General features: G+C 40.6%; 1 pseudogene; it reads right to left on the reverse strand.

Moving 5' to 3' along the window:
* Positions 1–3,421: 3,421 nt before the first annotated feature.
* On the reverse strand, positions 3,422–3,764 carry LOC105106138 (large ribosomal subunit protein P2-like; annotated as a pseudogene).
* Positions 3,765–16,750: the final 12,986 nt, after the last annotated feature.

Genomic DNA, 16,750 nt, shown 5'->3' on the forward strand with positions numbered 1-16,750 from the left:
GAGACCCCAGGATATGTGGTTTTGAAGGCCAGTGGGCCTTAACTCCGGAAGCCCCACGGGACAGAGACTTCATTCTTTTGGGAAGCGTATCAAGAATCTCACGTGCTCCAGTTCCAAGGGCAGAGGCAGTGATTTAATAGGAACCTGGGCCAGACCTGCCTGCTAGTTTTGGAAGGTCTCCTGGGGAGGTAGGGGATGGCTACAGCTCACCCAGGGGACATAAAAGCTGGTGGCAGACATTCCGGGAGTGTTCATCTACATGCGCTTTCCTAGAGGCTGACATCTTGACTGGATCATTAACTTGAAGACCTAGCCCCCACCCAACAGCCTGTAGGCTAAAGGGCTGGGAAACCTCAGGCCAAACAACATACTAGGTAGGAACTCAGCCCCACCCATCAGCAGACTTGAACCCTAAACTGCCCCTGGACAGGCTCCTGGACAGGCTCCTAGCCAGGGCCCTACCCACCAGAGGACCAGGGCCAAGCTTCACCCAGCAGTGAGCAGGCAACGACTCCACCAGCCAGGAAACCTGCTTAAGCCTCTAGTCCAGCCTCATCCACCAGGGGCAGATACCAGAAATAAGAAAACAACAATCCCAAGCCTGAGGAAGGAATCCACAGACACAGGCCAGACTCTACACTGGGATTGGCTGGACCCAGGCCCTTGGGTGACAAGAGAGGAGTGCACTGCTGGGATGCATAGAATGTCTCCACCGGGGGCCACCTCTCCAAGGTCCAGAAACATAACTAACCTACATAAAAATACAAACAGAAAGATAGACAATATGAAGCCGCAATGGAATATCTCCTAGGCCAAGGCACAAGATAAAATCCCAGAAGAAGAAATAAGTGATGAGCAGATAGGCAATTTATCTGAGAAAGAGTTTAAAATAACGATGGCCAAGATGTCCAGAGAACTCAAGAGGAGTATAGACGCACAGAGTGAAGTTTTTAGCAAAGAGTTGGAAAATATAAAGAACACCCAAAGTTGAAGAATAAAATTACTGAAATGAATATCACACTAGAAGGAAGCAAGAATAGATTAAATGAGGCAGAAGAACGGATCAGTCAGATAGAAGACAAATTAGTGGATATCACCACTGCAGAAGAGAAGAAAAAAGAATGAAAAGAAATGAGGATAGTTTAAGAGAACTCTGGGACAACATGAAGCACACTAATATTCACATTATAAGGGTCCCAGAAAGAGAAGAGAGAGAGAAAGGACCTGAGAAAATTTTTGGAGAGATAATAACTGAAAACTTCCCCATCTTGGGAAAGGAAACAGTCACCCAAGTCCAGGAAGCACACAGAGTTCCACACAGGATCAACCCAAAGAGGAACACACCAAGGCATGTAGTAATCAAATTGACAAAAATTAAGAATAAGGAGAAAATGTTAAAATCAGCAAGAGAAAAGCAACAAATAACATACAAGGGAACTCCATAAGGTTATCAGCTGATTTTTCAGGAGAAATTCTACAGGCCAGAAGGGAATGGCTTGATATATTTACAGTAATGAAAGGAAAAAACAACCAAGAATACTTATCCAGCAAGGCTCTTGTTCAGATTTGATAAAGAAATCAAAAGCAGATAAACAAAAGCTACAAGAATTCAGCACCACCAAACCAGCTTTACAGCAAATGTTAAAGGAACTTCTCTAGTCATCAAACCACAAGAAAAGAGAACAAAAAGAAGAAAGAGGAAAAAAAGACCTACAAAAGATTGCTTTGGCAATTCAGGGTCTTTTATGGTTCCATATAAATTTTGGAATTGTTTGTTCTAGTTCTGTGAAGAGTGTCTTGAGTATTTTGACAGGGGTTGCTTTGGTTCTGTAGATTGCTTTGGGTAGTATGGCCAGTTTGATAATGTTGATTCTTCCAATCCAAGAGCGCAAGATAACTTTCCATTTCTTTGTATCATCTTCAATTTCCTTCATCTGTGTTTTACAGTTTTCAGAGTATAGATAACCTTCTTGGTTAGGTTTATTTCTAGGTATTTTGTTGTTTTTGATGCTATGGGAATGTTTATGCCAGCTATGAAATTCTGACTTTTGAAGTGAAAGGAAAAAAACAGTGAATGAAGGGCTGCAAATGACAAAATACCCTTTTGTGTGAGTGAGTTGTATTCCATTGCATATATATGCTGTATCTTCTTTATCCATTCATCTATTGATGTGCACTTAGAATGCTTCCATGTCTTGGCGATTGTAAATAGTGCTGCTGTTAATAGCGGGGTGTATGTATCTTTTTGAATTAATGTTTTTTCTTTTCTCAAGTATATGCCCAGGAATGGAATTGCTGGGCCATGTGGTCATTCTGTTTTGGGGACTTTGAGAAACCTCCATATTGTTTTCCATGGTGGCTACACCAATTTACATTTCCACCAACAGTATACAGGGGTTCCCTTTTCTCCACCTCCTTGCCAACATTTGTAATTTGGTGATGGCCATTCTGACAGGTGTAAGATGGTGTCTCATTGTGGTTTTGATTTGCATTTCCCTGATGCCGGTGATGTTGAGCAGCTTTTCATGTGCCTGTTGGCCATCTGCATTTCCTCTTTTGGAAAAATGTCTGTTCAGTTCTTCTGCCCATATTTTAGTGGGTTGTTTGTTTGCTTGCTTGCTTTTTAATAGAAGTACAGTTGATTTAAAATGTTTTATTAGTTTCTGGTGTACAGCATGGATGGACTTGGAGGGCATTATGCTAAGTGAAATGAGTCAGACGGAGAAAGACAAATACTGTAAGATATTACTTACATGTGGAATCTAAAAAAAAAAAAAACACAACAAACTGGTGAATATAACAAAAAAAAAAAAAAAAAAAAAAAAACCAGAATCACAGATGTAGACAAGGAACTGGTGGTTACCAATGGGGAGAAGGAAGGGGGAGGGACAAGATGAAGGTGGAGGATTAAGAGTACAAACTATCAGGCATAAAATAAGCTACAAGGATGTATTGTACAACATGGGGAATATAGCCAATATTTTATAATAACTATACCCTAACCTTTAAAAATTGTGAATCGCTATATTGTATACCTGTAACATATAATATTGTACATCAACTATACTTCAGTTTTTAAAATATGGTATTGTAAACTAAATAAAGTTTAAAAAACCTGGGGGAAAACATTCATACATTGGTCTTGGCTAGGATTCCTTGAATATGACACCAAAAGCAAATGCAAAAATAAGCAAATGGGACTATGTACATTAATCTAAAAAGTTTCTGCTTTGCAAAGGAGACAGTCAACCAGGTTAGAAAGCAACCTATGGAATGAGAGAAAATATTTGCAAATCATACATCTGATAAAGGGCTAATATCCGAAATATGTAACAAGCTTCTTCAACTGAAAAACAAAAACCCAAATAACACAATTTTTTTTTTTTACATGAAAGGGGTTTTATTTGCAGGGGGTGGGACTCTAGTCAAACAGTCCAAACCCTGTGTCATCCACATGGACTCCCCCTACTCCTCATTCTTCTCTTTCTTCTCTGCTGTGGGTGGGGCAGAACCACAGCAGGAGCTGCAGATCCTAGGGCAGCAGAGACGGCCACAGCCCTGCCAGCAGGCATGCTGGCCAGCTTTCTGACACCCTGGACAATGACATCCTCAATGTTCTGTCCGTTCAACTCACTGATAACCTTGTTGAGCTGGTTGTCACCCGCCTCGATGCCCACGCTGTCCAGGATCTTCTTGATGTCCTTGGTGCTGGGGGAGGCATTGCTCCCGAGAGTGGCCAGCAGGTAAGAGGAGATGTAGCACATCCCTCCATGGTGCTTCTGGCTGCAACAGGTTGGTGCCCTGGCCTGGCCACCCCACTCACTTGGCAGCAGCCCCAAATAACACAGTTTGAAAAAGGGCAAAGGTCAGGTCAAGACCAGAATCTCAGGATGGCCCCAAGTGGTCACTGGCTCAGGGCGGTCCCTTGACTTGCCTGTGGCCTCCGTGTGCTGGTGATCATCATCCTGTGCATGGGTCACGGGCAGAGAAAGCTACAGAACCAGGCCAGAGGGGACCCGTCACGCCAGCGTGGGTGCGCTTCCTGGCCAGCTGGGTGGGGATGTGCAGGGAAACGTGGGATGGGTAGAGGGCCTGGGGACCATCTCGGGGGCCAGGCCCAGAACCCCAGAGTGCACACGAGTGCATTTGTCATTTCTACCGACTGCTTCCTTTGGAGCTGATACAGTGTCCCCTACACAGAGCGCACTTTGAGGCCCACGGAAGGGAGAGCCCCCAGTGCGGGGCCAGCGTGTGGTGAGCACAAGGGAGTCAAGGCTGGGTGGATGCCCAAAGAGGCAAAGGGATTCTAGAGTCTCAGCAAAAAGCACGTCTGGAGAGCTTCCTGAGTGTTGGAGTGATGGAACTTGATGTCACGGGCCGTGCTGAGCACCGCGGGCTGTCCTTCGTGCCCCGCCCCCACGGAACTCAGCTTCACAGGTCCACCATGGGGAACCTGTACGCGGGAAACGTAGCATACAAAGCCACCCCGAGCCTTTTACTCCACACTTAGAGCTGCTGTCACACCACACACATGCCTTCCCATGGCAGTACGGTCTCTGAACAGGGAATTTTCGGTGGCTGTTTCTCTGTGATTGGGTACTTGGGGTATCTCCAGGCTGTTGTGATATTCTATACATCCCTGCAGGTATGTTGCTGTGCCCAGTATTGGTATTCCCTCAGGTGGAGTTCTTGAAGGGGACTGCAGGCTCGGAGGGCAGGGTCTGCGAGGGTCTTCCTGTAGCCAGAGTGCTTTCCGGAGAGACTGCCCGCTAACATTTGTGACAGTGCAGGCTCGGCTCACCCCACACTTTGTTTCTAGCTGACTGTGTTATTCTTTTATGGAAAATCTTTGCCACCTTGACAGGCAAAGAAGGGTGCTGGTTAGTCTCTCCTTGCGGGAGGGCTGGAGCTGTTGGTGTTCCAGGGCTGGACCCTGGAGCCCATGCCTTCTTCTTTTGTGAATCAATTGCCTGGTCTTTGCTGAGTGGTCCAGCTTTTTATGACTGGCATGAGTTCTTCCATTTTAAGGGTATTAAATCCCAAGATTTAAGATTATAGAGTTTGTTCTTGAAGAGACAGGTAAGAGCAGACAGAACCTGGGAGGGGCTAGAACCCACCCAAGGTGGGCTGTCTCCACAGCCCCTCCCGGGCTTGCTGTGATTCCTGTGGGGGTTCATTCTGCTGCCAAGGGGATAGTGTGTGCGGCTGTGCTGGGAACTGAACCAGGGAACCCAGAGGGGTCAGGGTTCTGTGTGCCAAGAGACTAGAGTGGTAGCGATGGGACAGCGGACGCAGCTGGATTGTGTGTGTGCGTACACGTGTGTGTGTCTGGACCGAGAGAGCCCCCAGGACCTGTGTTTGCAGCTCCAGGCTGTGGCCTGGGCAGGGCCATAGGGACAGACTGAGCTTCTATCATGAGGTGTTCAGGAAGTCCTTGATGCCCAGTCCCTGAGGCTGTGGGGAACATTGAAGGCAGCAGGTGCAGGGGTAACGAGGAGAGCCTGGAGCAGCGTTCCTCAGTGTCGCTCAGGGAACACTCGTCCCTTGAGCAGCCCTGAGTGAGATGCCTGTGGGCCAACACCCTGGCCTCCACTGCCCAGTCTGCCCTGCAGAACACACCCCTCCACTGCCCTCTTCCCAGTCCCACTGCCCTTGCTTTCTTTTAGCTGTCAAAGGTGACGAACGAACAAAAAAAGGGCTCAGAAGAAGAAAATCAGGGGTGTGGATCATCCCTGGGCTGCCCTGATGTGTGTTTACTCCTCCATCCGACACTTGCTGACAGAGGCACGGAGATGAACCCGGGGCACGTGGGGCATTTTGCACTCAGTGACACTTCTTCCTTGTCCTGGATGAGCAGCCTGGCGTCCAGGGGCTGGAGGGGCTTCAGCAAGAGTGCAGGGCCAAGGCTGCCCCATCTTCCTGAGAATCGCTGACACGCTGGGAACTACTGGAGCCATGGCTCTTTGCCCAGAACAGGGCTCGCTCCCATCCAAAAGAGGGCTTTCTGCTGGCTGACTGTCCTGTACTCTGCTCGCCCTGATGAAACGTGTGACAGATGCTTCCCTTTTGTAGCCTCACTCCCTTGACTCCCTTGGCCTGGGAGCAGGTGGGCACTGGCCCCCAGGGTAGCTGACCCATGGGTAGCAGGCCATGGTGAATCCGTGGAGCATTGGTTCTACAGGTTCTGGGGAAGGAAGGCCTGGGTGCCCACTCTATGTGCCACCTGCAGGTCAGGTGATCTCAGGGTCCTGACTGCTCCCAAAGCCTTGGCACCCAGACTGCGGGAGAGGGCTCACAGCCTCTTACCTGCAGAGTGGTTTCAGCTGGGATGCAGTTTCCGGTCCCTGGAGTGTTGCAGGTGTTCTTGTTACTGCAGTCAGCTTTATTAGTTTCAGGGACGCTGATGTGCTTAAGCCCCACAGAGTGTTAAGAGCACCAAGGGTACTTGGCGGTGGTCTCGTGGGTCACATTTGTAATCACACAGGCTGTCCCTGCTGCCTCCCTGCCGGGCCTGCTGCCTACCTCCCAGAAGTAGGGCATCCAGGACTAGGTCCGGGTTGCCACGTGCAGAGGGCACTGTGTCTAGCTGTGCTCTGGGTTTGGGGTGCTGTTTGCAGAGCACTGCACAGCCGGCATTTACTCTGCACTGTCAGAGTGGAGACCCAGGTCACTTCTCTGGTCGTAGGCACTGCAACAGGGGTTTGGAAATGCTCTATGGTTAAAACCCTTGTTTTCAAGTACATTCTGTTGTTCCTGCTGGAAGGGCTCCTACCTTTTTGGCTGAAGAAGTGCTGTGCTCAGTTGAGTTCTGTTGAGAGTTCCTGGCATTTATAATTCATGTAAAAATAAATGTGTTGTCTTCTTTTGAAAAAAAATGGGCAAAAGAATAGATATTTCTCCAAAGAAGATACATGAATGGCCAACAGGTATATGAAAGATGCTCAACATCACTAATCTTCAGGGAAATACAATTCAAAACCACAGTGAATTACCACTTCACATTTGTTAGGATGGCCATTATTTTAAAAAACATAAAGTAGCAACTGTTGGCAAGGGAGTGAAGAAATTTAACCCCTCATGCACTGTTGTTGGGATATAAAATGGCGTAGCTGTGATGCAAGACGGTATGGAGGTTCCTCAAAAAATAAAAATAGAACTACCATATGATCCAGCACTTTCACTTCTGTATATTTATCCATAATAATTGAAATCAGGATCTTGAATAGGTTATCGCACTCCCATGTTCATCGCACCATTATTCACAACCACCAAGAGATGAAAACAACCTAAATTTCTATCAACAGATGCATGGATAAAAGATGGTACATATAATGGAATATTATTCAGCCTTTAAAAAGGAGGAAATCTTGCTATATGCTACAATATGAATGAACTTTGAGGACATTGTGCTAAGTTAAGTAAGCCAGTCACAAAGGACAAATACTGCATGTTTCTACTTAGGGAGGGTATCTAAAGTAGTCAAACTCTAAGAGGCAGAAAATAGAGTCCTGATTGCCAAGGGCTTGTGGGAGGGGGAATGGGGAGTTGTTCAATGAATGTATAATTTCAGTCATGCAAGATGAAAAGATTCCAGAGATCTGATGTACAACAATGTTCATATAGTTAACGACACAGTACACTAAAACATTTTTAATGAGGTAGGTTTCATGTTATGTGTTTTTTACCACAGTAAAAATAAATTTAAGAAATAAAGTGCCTTATTAAATGGTATTTCATATATTCACAGAGTTGTGCATCCATCACAATTAATTTCAGGATATTATTATTAGCACAAGAAGATGCCCTGTATGACCTAGCCATCACCTCCAATCCCCCAACCCACCCTTCCCCCAGCCCTAGGCAAGCAATAAACTACTTTCTCTTTCTACGGATTTGCCTATTCTGGAAATTTTGTATAAATGGAATCACACAATATATAGTACAGTGTGACTGGCTTCTTTCACTTAATAGAATGTTTTTGAGGTTCATCCACATCACAGCCTGAATCAGTACTTCATTTATTTGTATTGCCAAATAATATTCCATGGCATGGATATGCCACATTTTATTTATCCATTCATCAGTTGATGGCCATTTGGGTTATGTTTAGCTTAAAAATGTTATGGATAATGCTGTTAAGAATATTCACATACCTTTTGAATTCATGTGTATTTGTGTGAATATATATTTTGAGTTCTCTTAGGTAGATAGCTAGGAGTGGACATTCTGGATCATATAGTAACTCTATGTTTAACTTTTAAAGGAAATACCAGAATACTTTCCAGAGAGATTCCACTATTTTACATTCTCACTAGACGTATATGAAGTTCCTGATTTTTCCATATCCTCTCCAATATATTTGTTATTATCTGTGGTTTTGATTATAGCCATCCTATTGTTTTTGCAAAATGGTATCATTATGGTTTTAATTTTTATTTCTCTACTGATGAGTGGTTTTGAACATCCTTTCATATGCTTATTAACCATTGCTATACCTTCTTTGAGGAAATGTCTATTCAAATCTTTTACCCAATTTAAAAAAAAAATAGACTTTATTCTTTTAGAGCAGTTTCAGGTTCACAACAGAAGTGAGTAGAAAATACAGAGTTCGCACATAGCCCTTCCCACCCACACATATACTCCCCTACCCTCAACATCCCTCATCAGTGAGGCATATTTGGTACAATCAATGAACCAACATAGGCACATTATTATTAACCGAGGTCCATAGTTTACATTAGGATTCAATCTTGATGTCGTACATTCTATGGGCTTTGACAAATGCGTAATGAAATATAGCCACCACTATAGTATCATACAGAGTAATTTCATTGCCCTAAAAATCCTTTGTGCTCCATCTATTCATTCCTCTCTCCCTCCTTCTCCTCAAACCCCTGGAAACCATGATCTTTTTATTGTTTCTGTAGCTTTGCCTTTTCCAGAATGTCATTTGATTGGAATCGTACAGTTTGTAGCCTTTTCAGACTGGCTTCTTTCGTTTACTGATATGTCTTTTAAGTTTCTTCTGTCTTTCATGGATTGATAGATCTTTTTTTTTGAACTGCACATATATTTTTTAACTTAAATATATGTACTGTTCATTGTTTCTAAGAATGTTTAGAGCTTTAGCTTTTTAAACTTACATAGTTATCAAAGGAATAAAGCAAACCACAAAATAAGAATTAACTCAAAAAGATACATACACCCTGCTATTAACAGCAACATTATTTATAATTGCCAAGATGTGGAAGCATCCTAAGTGCACATCAATAGTTGAATAGATAATGGAGATGCAGTATGTGTGTGTGTGTGTGTGTGTGTGTGTGTGTGTGTATGAATAAAACTCGCCCATAAAAAAGAAGGATATTTTGCCATTTGCAGCTCTTCATTCACTTTTTTTTCACTTCAAAGACCACAATTTTATAACTGACAGAGACATTTCCATTACATCAAAAAACAACAAAACACCTAGAAATAAACTTAATCAAGGAGGTTATCTATACTCTGAAAACCAAAATGACACAAAGAAATGGAAAGATTCATTGTGCTCTTGGGTTGGAAGAATCAACACTATCAAAACGGCCATACTACCCAAAGCAATCCACAGATCCAACACAACCCCCATCAAAATACTCACGATATTCCTCACAGAATTAGAATAAACAATTCCAAAATTTATAAGGAACCACAAAAGACCCTGAACAGCCAAAGCAATCTTTTGTAGGTCTCTTTTTTTTCCTCTTTCATCTTTTTGTTCTCTTTTCTTGTGGTTTGATGACTAGAGAAGGTCCTTTAACATTTGTTGTAAAGCTGGTTTGGTGGTGCTGAAATCTTTTAGCTTCTGTTTATCTGTGAAGTTTTAGATTTCTCCATCAAGTCTGAATGAGAGCTTTGCTGGATAGAGTATTCTTGATTTAAGTTTCCCCCTTGCATCACTTTAGATATATCATGCCACTCCCTTCTGGCCTGTAGAGTTTCTGCTGAAAAATCAGCTGATAACCTTATGGAGTGCCCTTGTATGTTATTCGTTGCTTTTCTCTTGCTGATTTTAACATTTTCTCCTTATCCTTAATTGTTGTCAATTTGATGACTATGTGCCTTGGTATGTTTCTCTTTGGGTTGATTCTGTGTGGTACTCTCTGTACTTCCAGGACATGGGTGACTGTTTCCTTTCCCAAGTTGGGACCTTTACTTGCCATAGTCCCTCCTCCCAGCAGTATGGCAATTGGCTGGAAATGCCCTGATCTCTGCCTCTCTCTGGGAAGGGAAAGAGGAGAATGAAGCATACATCCAATGTTGAGATTTTTTTTGTGGGACACCCAAAGGATTAGTTTCTGTCTTGCCCCAATCAAAGCACTGACAAGAAAGGGTGCCAGGTTGGGAGCTTCTGAGAATAAAGGAGACAATGTGGGTTATTACACACTCATTCACCCAGTTTATTCCCCCAGCTCTGTGAGGAACAAGTAGGAGAAGCTCTCTACTTTCAGCTTCTCCCTGGGGAGGAGAGAGTTGGAGCGTGCGTCTACATTTTTGGCTTTTCAGTCAGTGGGGATTTGTCTGAGGAACTGGTTTCTGTCTCACTGGTCTCAGAATGCTGATGGGACTCAGCATCCTCTAGATGCTTGAGGGTCATTTAGAAGGAAAAAGAGTTGGGTAGCTTGTTGCTTCAGAGAAACTGAGATACAGCAGACATATACTAGATGGCTCTGAGTATTTGTCTTTTCCCAGTGTACAGTCTCCTGAGAAATGCCAATCAGTCTTTTTAGGATGATGAGCAATTTGGTGAGGGAAATGGTTGGGGTTGGTTTTTGGAAATGTCAAGATTGAGGTTCATACAGAACATGCAGGTGGATTATCCAGAATGCACTTACAAATTTGGTTCTGGAGCTCCAGGGAGTGGTCAGAGCTAGAGATACCTATTTTGAAGTCATTCATTCCTTCATCAGATATTTATAGGAGTGTTTTTTCACACACTGTTACCTTAGACGTCCCCTGTGGTTCTCCACCTGATTTTATTCTCTTCACCCTCCTCAGAGGTAACCTTTATTCTGAATTTGTCATCATGAACTCAATTTTTTTTAAGGCAGAACAAGAAAATGTTTAAACAAAATTCTCTCTCTGCCCGTATGAGCCACTCCACACCTCTCCTTCAGGTGTGAATTGTGTATCTGCATTATACATTAACTAGATCCCCTTAGAAGACACAGGAATGCCTACTCGCCAAAAAAAAAAAAAAAAAAAAAAAAAAAGCAATTTCCTTCTGGCACCAGCAAGGTAACTCCTTCAGAAATAACATTTCTTTCTCAATCCTGTAAGGAGTCATGATGACCCACTACTCACCTTGTTGGACTATGTAAACTATCAATATGCTACTTTGATGCACAACCATTTGTCTCAAATCTTTGGTAACTATGCTTTACTTCTAATAATATAGAATAATTGTATTTATTCTTATTAAATTAATTATTATTATTATTATTAAATTAATTAATATTATTATTTAAAAAAATAATAATGGACCAGTCCTCAAAGCTTTCTGAAATACTGTCTCTCAGGTTATAATCCTCATGTTGGCTTGAATAAAATTTCCCATTTCTTTTTTAGATTAACTATTGATTAATTTTTCGATGACATTTACATAGCATAGCCCCCAGGATATCAGATATACCCGTCAGAGGACACTGGGAGTCTACCCCAAACTGCCACTCTGTACCAGCACAGGCCCTTTGTGCCCCACCATCTTCTTGATACTCCTCAGATGTTCCAGTGAGTTCTGATATCCAGATGTCATTGTTAAGTGATGATCCTAAAACTTTTAAAATTTGAGCTGTTTTCATTTAAGACTTGGAGTCTTAAGGGGAACCAATGCTTTCCTAGACAAGGACCTAGGGGGGCCTGGGTGGGAGACCCAGGGAAACATAGGTGGCTGGTTTTTGTTAAATTTGGCTTAAATTGAAAAAAAAAAACACCCAAGTTGATATGCGGTCTAAACAAACCGTTTGCTAGTGAAATGAGAGACTGAATTATTCAGCTCTGGTGAACAAGGGACACTTGCTCCTTCCAGCCATGAGGTGTCCTCAGGCAACTGAAGACCTAGCAGAAGTGTCTGAGGATTAATCCTTGTGATGTGCAGCAGTCCTACAGGGACCCCAATTACAACCATTAAGTAAATACTGTTCTTCCTGGGAGTGCAATAGAGCCTGAAAACCTAGCTCCCCAAGCACCCATGGTGGGTTTTTTTTTTTTTTTTTTACTGTGGGAGTGAGAAACCAAGACACATGAAAGAGTCAAACTGACTCAAAGGCAATTCTTTGGGGAGCAAGACTTGGAAGTAGCACACATCCAATCCACTGCCCTGTTCTCAGAAAGTTGTTTAGATCATATCTGAATTAGGAGACCAAATTAATAATGGGAAATTGTGCCTCAAAGGCCAAACAGCTCCTAGATGAACAGCCACCTATGGGAAGCCCAACTGAATTTATGCATAACACTTATGGAACTGATACTTGCAAGTGCTTACTTATTTGGGAACTGAGGGAAGTCTTGAGCTGTAAATGATCAAGAAGGGACACTTTTGACAATCCAAAATTAGTTTTGTGTGCAGTCAGAGAAAGCTTGCTTGATAAAACATCTTTTCAGAATTTTGACCCTAAGAAAACAAGTCCTAGGAGAACTTGATTTTCTCTCCCTGTGCCTTGAGATGTAAATGTTCTACCAGGACTCTCAGGCCCTCCTATCTTATCTAGACCACTTCTAATTCCTGAGACTGAGAGGAAAAAAGGAGGGGAGGAAGAAGTCTTTTAACTCAAGCAGGAAAACTATGAGATCTCTGTATCTATATGGATGTATGCGTGTCTATGTATGGTATAGATATTATATGTCTTTACCTTTAGATGGTGTTAGTCAAAATTAATTTATAAATGTGTTATATTTAACTGGGTTAAAGGAAAGCAAACGCTTTTGTAAATTCTCAGAAATATGAAAATAACTAACCTGAATGAATTTAAGGTTCACATGACATGGGAAATATTCAGAATTAAATTAAAATCTGGTTGGTTTAAACTTGTTGGTTTAATTAATATAAATATGTATTTACAGTCATCAACATTAAGTATAATACTTTTATTGTACCTAGGTTTACTAGAAGTCAATAAGATCTTATATCTGCTGCAAATTTGCCAGCGAGGAAAATAACTTGATATGATTTAATTTTGTGAATAAATTGGTTGTAAATGAGATGAGAGCCTTTAGGAATAATTATATTTTTGGGATATCTACTTAAAAATCATCTCTCCAGATTTTGGTAACTTGACACTTTAGAGTTTACTAAATTAAGTTAAATGATGGAAGTTTATTAAATATCTAGCTCATTCCCCAATAAAATAAGATACTAAAACATTAATTACTGAACATGGACTTCCTTTTTACAGAGAGACTAAGGATATTTAGGACTATTAATAAATATGCTTGGTGTCACACTGAGACATTTCTATAAGAAAGCACATGTTTTTTTAGAAATTATAAGTAGTATTCATAAGTTTGCCAATCTACAGAATGCTAATGTAAAAAACAGTTCATAATTGTTTACTTCTTCATTTTCACTAGAAATTTGAGAATTCTAATTAATATATGTAATTAAAATTAAAAATTAGTAAGGAAAACATCTTTGTGTGCAAGGAAAAGGAAGGTCTAAGAAATGGAAATGCATTTTATTAAGGTAAAAGAAAGTAATTTTGTCCTAAAGCTTGATATTTCTAAATGGGAAAGAAAATAAGGGATGAACTAATATGGATACAGAAACGTGTGGAAGATTTGTGGAACAAGAACCATGAGAAAGGAATTTTATGCGTAGTCAGGACTGGCTAAGGTTAAATTGAATATAATTAAGTAAATACGTTTTAATATTAAAGCTAAGGTGGTACAAAACTAGAGCTTGGTTTTCTCTATTCAGAGGACAAAGTTTTCCTGGAATATTGACCTGCTTTTAATAACAGATTACAAAAGTGTCTTTACCTTTTAAAGTAATTTGTTGTAACTTTCTGTATTTGCTTTTAAAATCTTTTATTGTCACTTTGGTTAAGTGAATAAACATTGTTTCACAGTGATCTATGATCCTATTTGACCACGTGTTTCAAAACAGTTTAACATTTTTCACAAACTTCCCTAAGGTCAAATTCTTTTATTTTTTTTGTTTTTGTTTTGGCTTGTTTTGTTTGTTTTATGAGGGGGTGGTAATAGGGTTTATTCATTTATTTCTATTTGGAAGAGGTGCAGGGGATTGAACCTGGGACCTCATGCATATCAAGCATGCACTCTACCACTTGAGCTATACCCTCCCCCCAACCCAAGGTCAAATTCTAATTGAAGTTCCTTTGACCTCCAGGTAACTTTGGGATACCCTGAAGCATCTCAGAGAGAGCTATATTAAACTAATTAAAATTACTTGGTGTGTTGGATTACATGGGAAGCACTGTCAAGTGAGTGGAATATAAACCTCCTTAGGTTATACTGTATAGGTAAAGTGTCATTAATATAAATATTCTAGAAGTTACATGACATTTCTTAAAATTGGATATGTCCTCGTATAATGTTATCAGTCATAATTCTAGTTATTATCTTAAAATGTTTTATATCACAGCAATAACTAATTGTCTTTGTCAATTGCATTGTAATCAGATCTTAACCACATCTTTTAAAAGTTTTTTGTCAGTCATAGAAAGCTACTGTTTTACTCAGGCCTTCACAAAAATGCTTCATCTTCAAGAAGATTCATTCACAGACAAGCAAAAGCTAAAAGAGTTTAGCAACACTAAACCCATGCTAAAAGAAATATTGACAGGTCTACTCTAAATAGAAAGAAGCAGGATGCTACAAAAATGAGAAACTCATAATTGGAAAGGAGATAACTGCCATGAATTACAGAAAGAATAAACACAAAATTGTAAAAGAAGACATCTAAATCATTAAGAGTGGGAGAGGGAAGCAAGGAAAGCCACTGTGGAAAACAGTATGGAGATTCCTCAAAAGACTAGGAATAGACTTACCATATGACCCAGGAGTCCCGCTCCTGGGCATATATCCGGAAGGAACCCTACTTCAAAATGACACTTGCACCACAATGTTCATAGCAGCACTATTTGCAATAGCCAAGACATGGAAACAGCCTAAATGTCCATCAACAGATGACTGAATAAAGAAGCTGTGGTATATTTATATGATGGACTACTATTCAGCCACAAAAACCGACAACATAACGCCATTTGCAGCAACATGGATGTTCCTCGAAAATGTCACTCTAAGTGAAGTAAGCAAGAAAGAGAAAGAAAAATACCATATGAGATCACACATATATGGAATCTAAAAAAAGAAAAAACATAAATACAAAACCGACACAGACTCATAGACATAGAATACAAACTTGTGGTTGCCAAGGGGGCAGAGGGTGGGAAGGGATAGACGGGATTTCAAAATTGTAGAATAGATAAACAAGATTATACTGTATAGCACAGGGAAATATACACAAGATCCTATGGTAGCTCACAGAGAAAAAAATGTGACAATGAATATATATATATGTTCATGCATAACTGAAAAATTGTGCTCTACAGTGGAATTTGACACAACATTGTAAAATGACTATTGCTCAATAAAAAAATGTAAAAAGAAAGAAGATTCATGAAAGGACTTTTTGACAAGTACAGGTTTCTGATAACTTTCAGATCATACTGCTGAACTGGATAAGAAATTAAAGAATTCAATTGGAAACCCTGATGGCTTCATAAAACTGTTAACAAAAGATTAAGATCAAGGATTAGTCACATAGGCCTAAGTGAACTGATGAATATGGTTATAATTTTTATGATTTTTTGTCTGAAATATTGGTGGTTTTTAATCTGTGTTTTCCAGATATAAGAAAGTCTTTTCCCATAAGCTAATTATGGTTTATGGCAACTTGGTGAATTATACCTTTGTAAGTAGAATTGAAACATTTATCTTTTCTCTCTCCTGATTCCTCCAGAATTTGAAAACTCTTAATGAGTATTCTTATTTTTATCTGCATAAGTTCAATAAGAATCTGTTCTCCTTATAGCAGAACATAATTGGAAACATTGGTTCTATTACCATGGCTTCGACTGAAATGTCATATTTAGAAAATACATAAAATCAAATATGACCAGAGAGCTTAAAAAACTAAAGTGGACTTTATGGAACAGTAAGGCCCCTTGGAAAAACAACCTGGTTCCCTACTTATAGTCTTCACAGTAGCCTTATCAGGTAAGTAAGAAAGGCCACCTCCTGGCAGATGTTGGAATCTCAAGATATTTTGGGGACCTCAAGAAGAGAGGAATTCACCCAAATCTACAAATATCACAGGCAGAATCTGACAGCAAGCCCTCAGTATGGCTTTCCTGGCCTTGAGAGGCCTTTTAAAAATTCAACCTGAAATTCTTTGTGACAAAGTTCCAACAAAGCCAAATTTAAAAGAGCCTATTTGATCAATTATGCTTATGTAAATAATTAGGCCAGGTTTATTGAAACCATTTTGATTTTGCAAACAATTTAGTCTTAATTTGGCTATATTTGGTAGAAATAAGGATAATTTTAAAGAGAAAGAAAAGTAATACCTTTGTGGATATTAAATTCTAGTGTCATTTAATGTCTTTGAGGTTCTATATTTACTGCCTAAGACTCACCTCCTAGATGGCTCCTTGTTGCTGTGTTACATTATTGTAGAATTTAATTGAATTAT

Source organism: Camelus dromedarius, chromosome X (genome assembly GCF_036321535.1).
Source record: "Camelus dromedarius isolate mCamDro1 chromosome X, mCamDro1.pat, whole genome shotgun sequence".
Classification (NCBI taxonomy): domain Eukaryota; kingdom Metazoa; phylum Chordata; class Mammalia; order Artiodactyla; family Camelidae; genus Camelus; species Camelus dromedarius.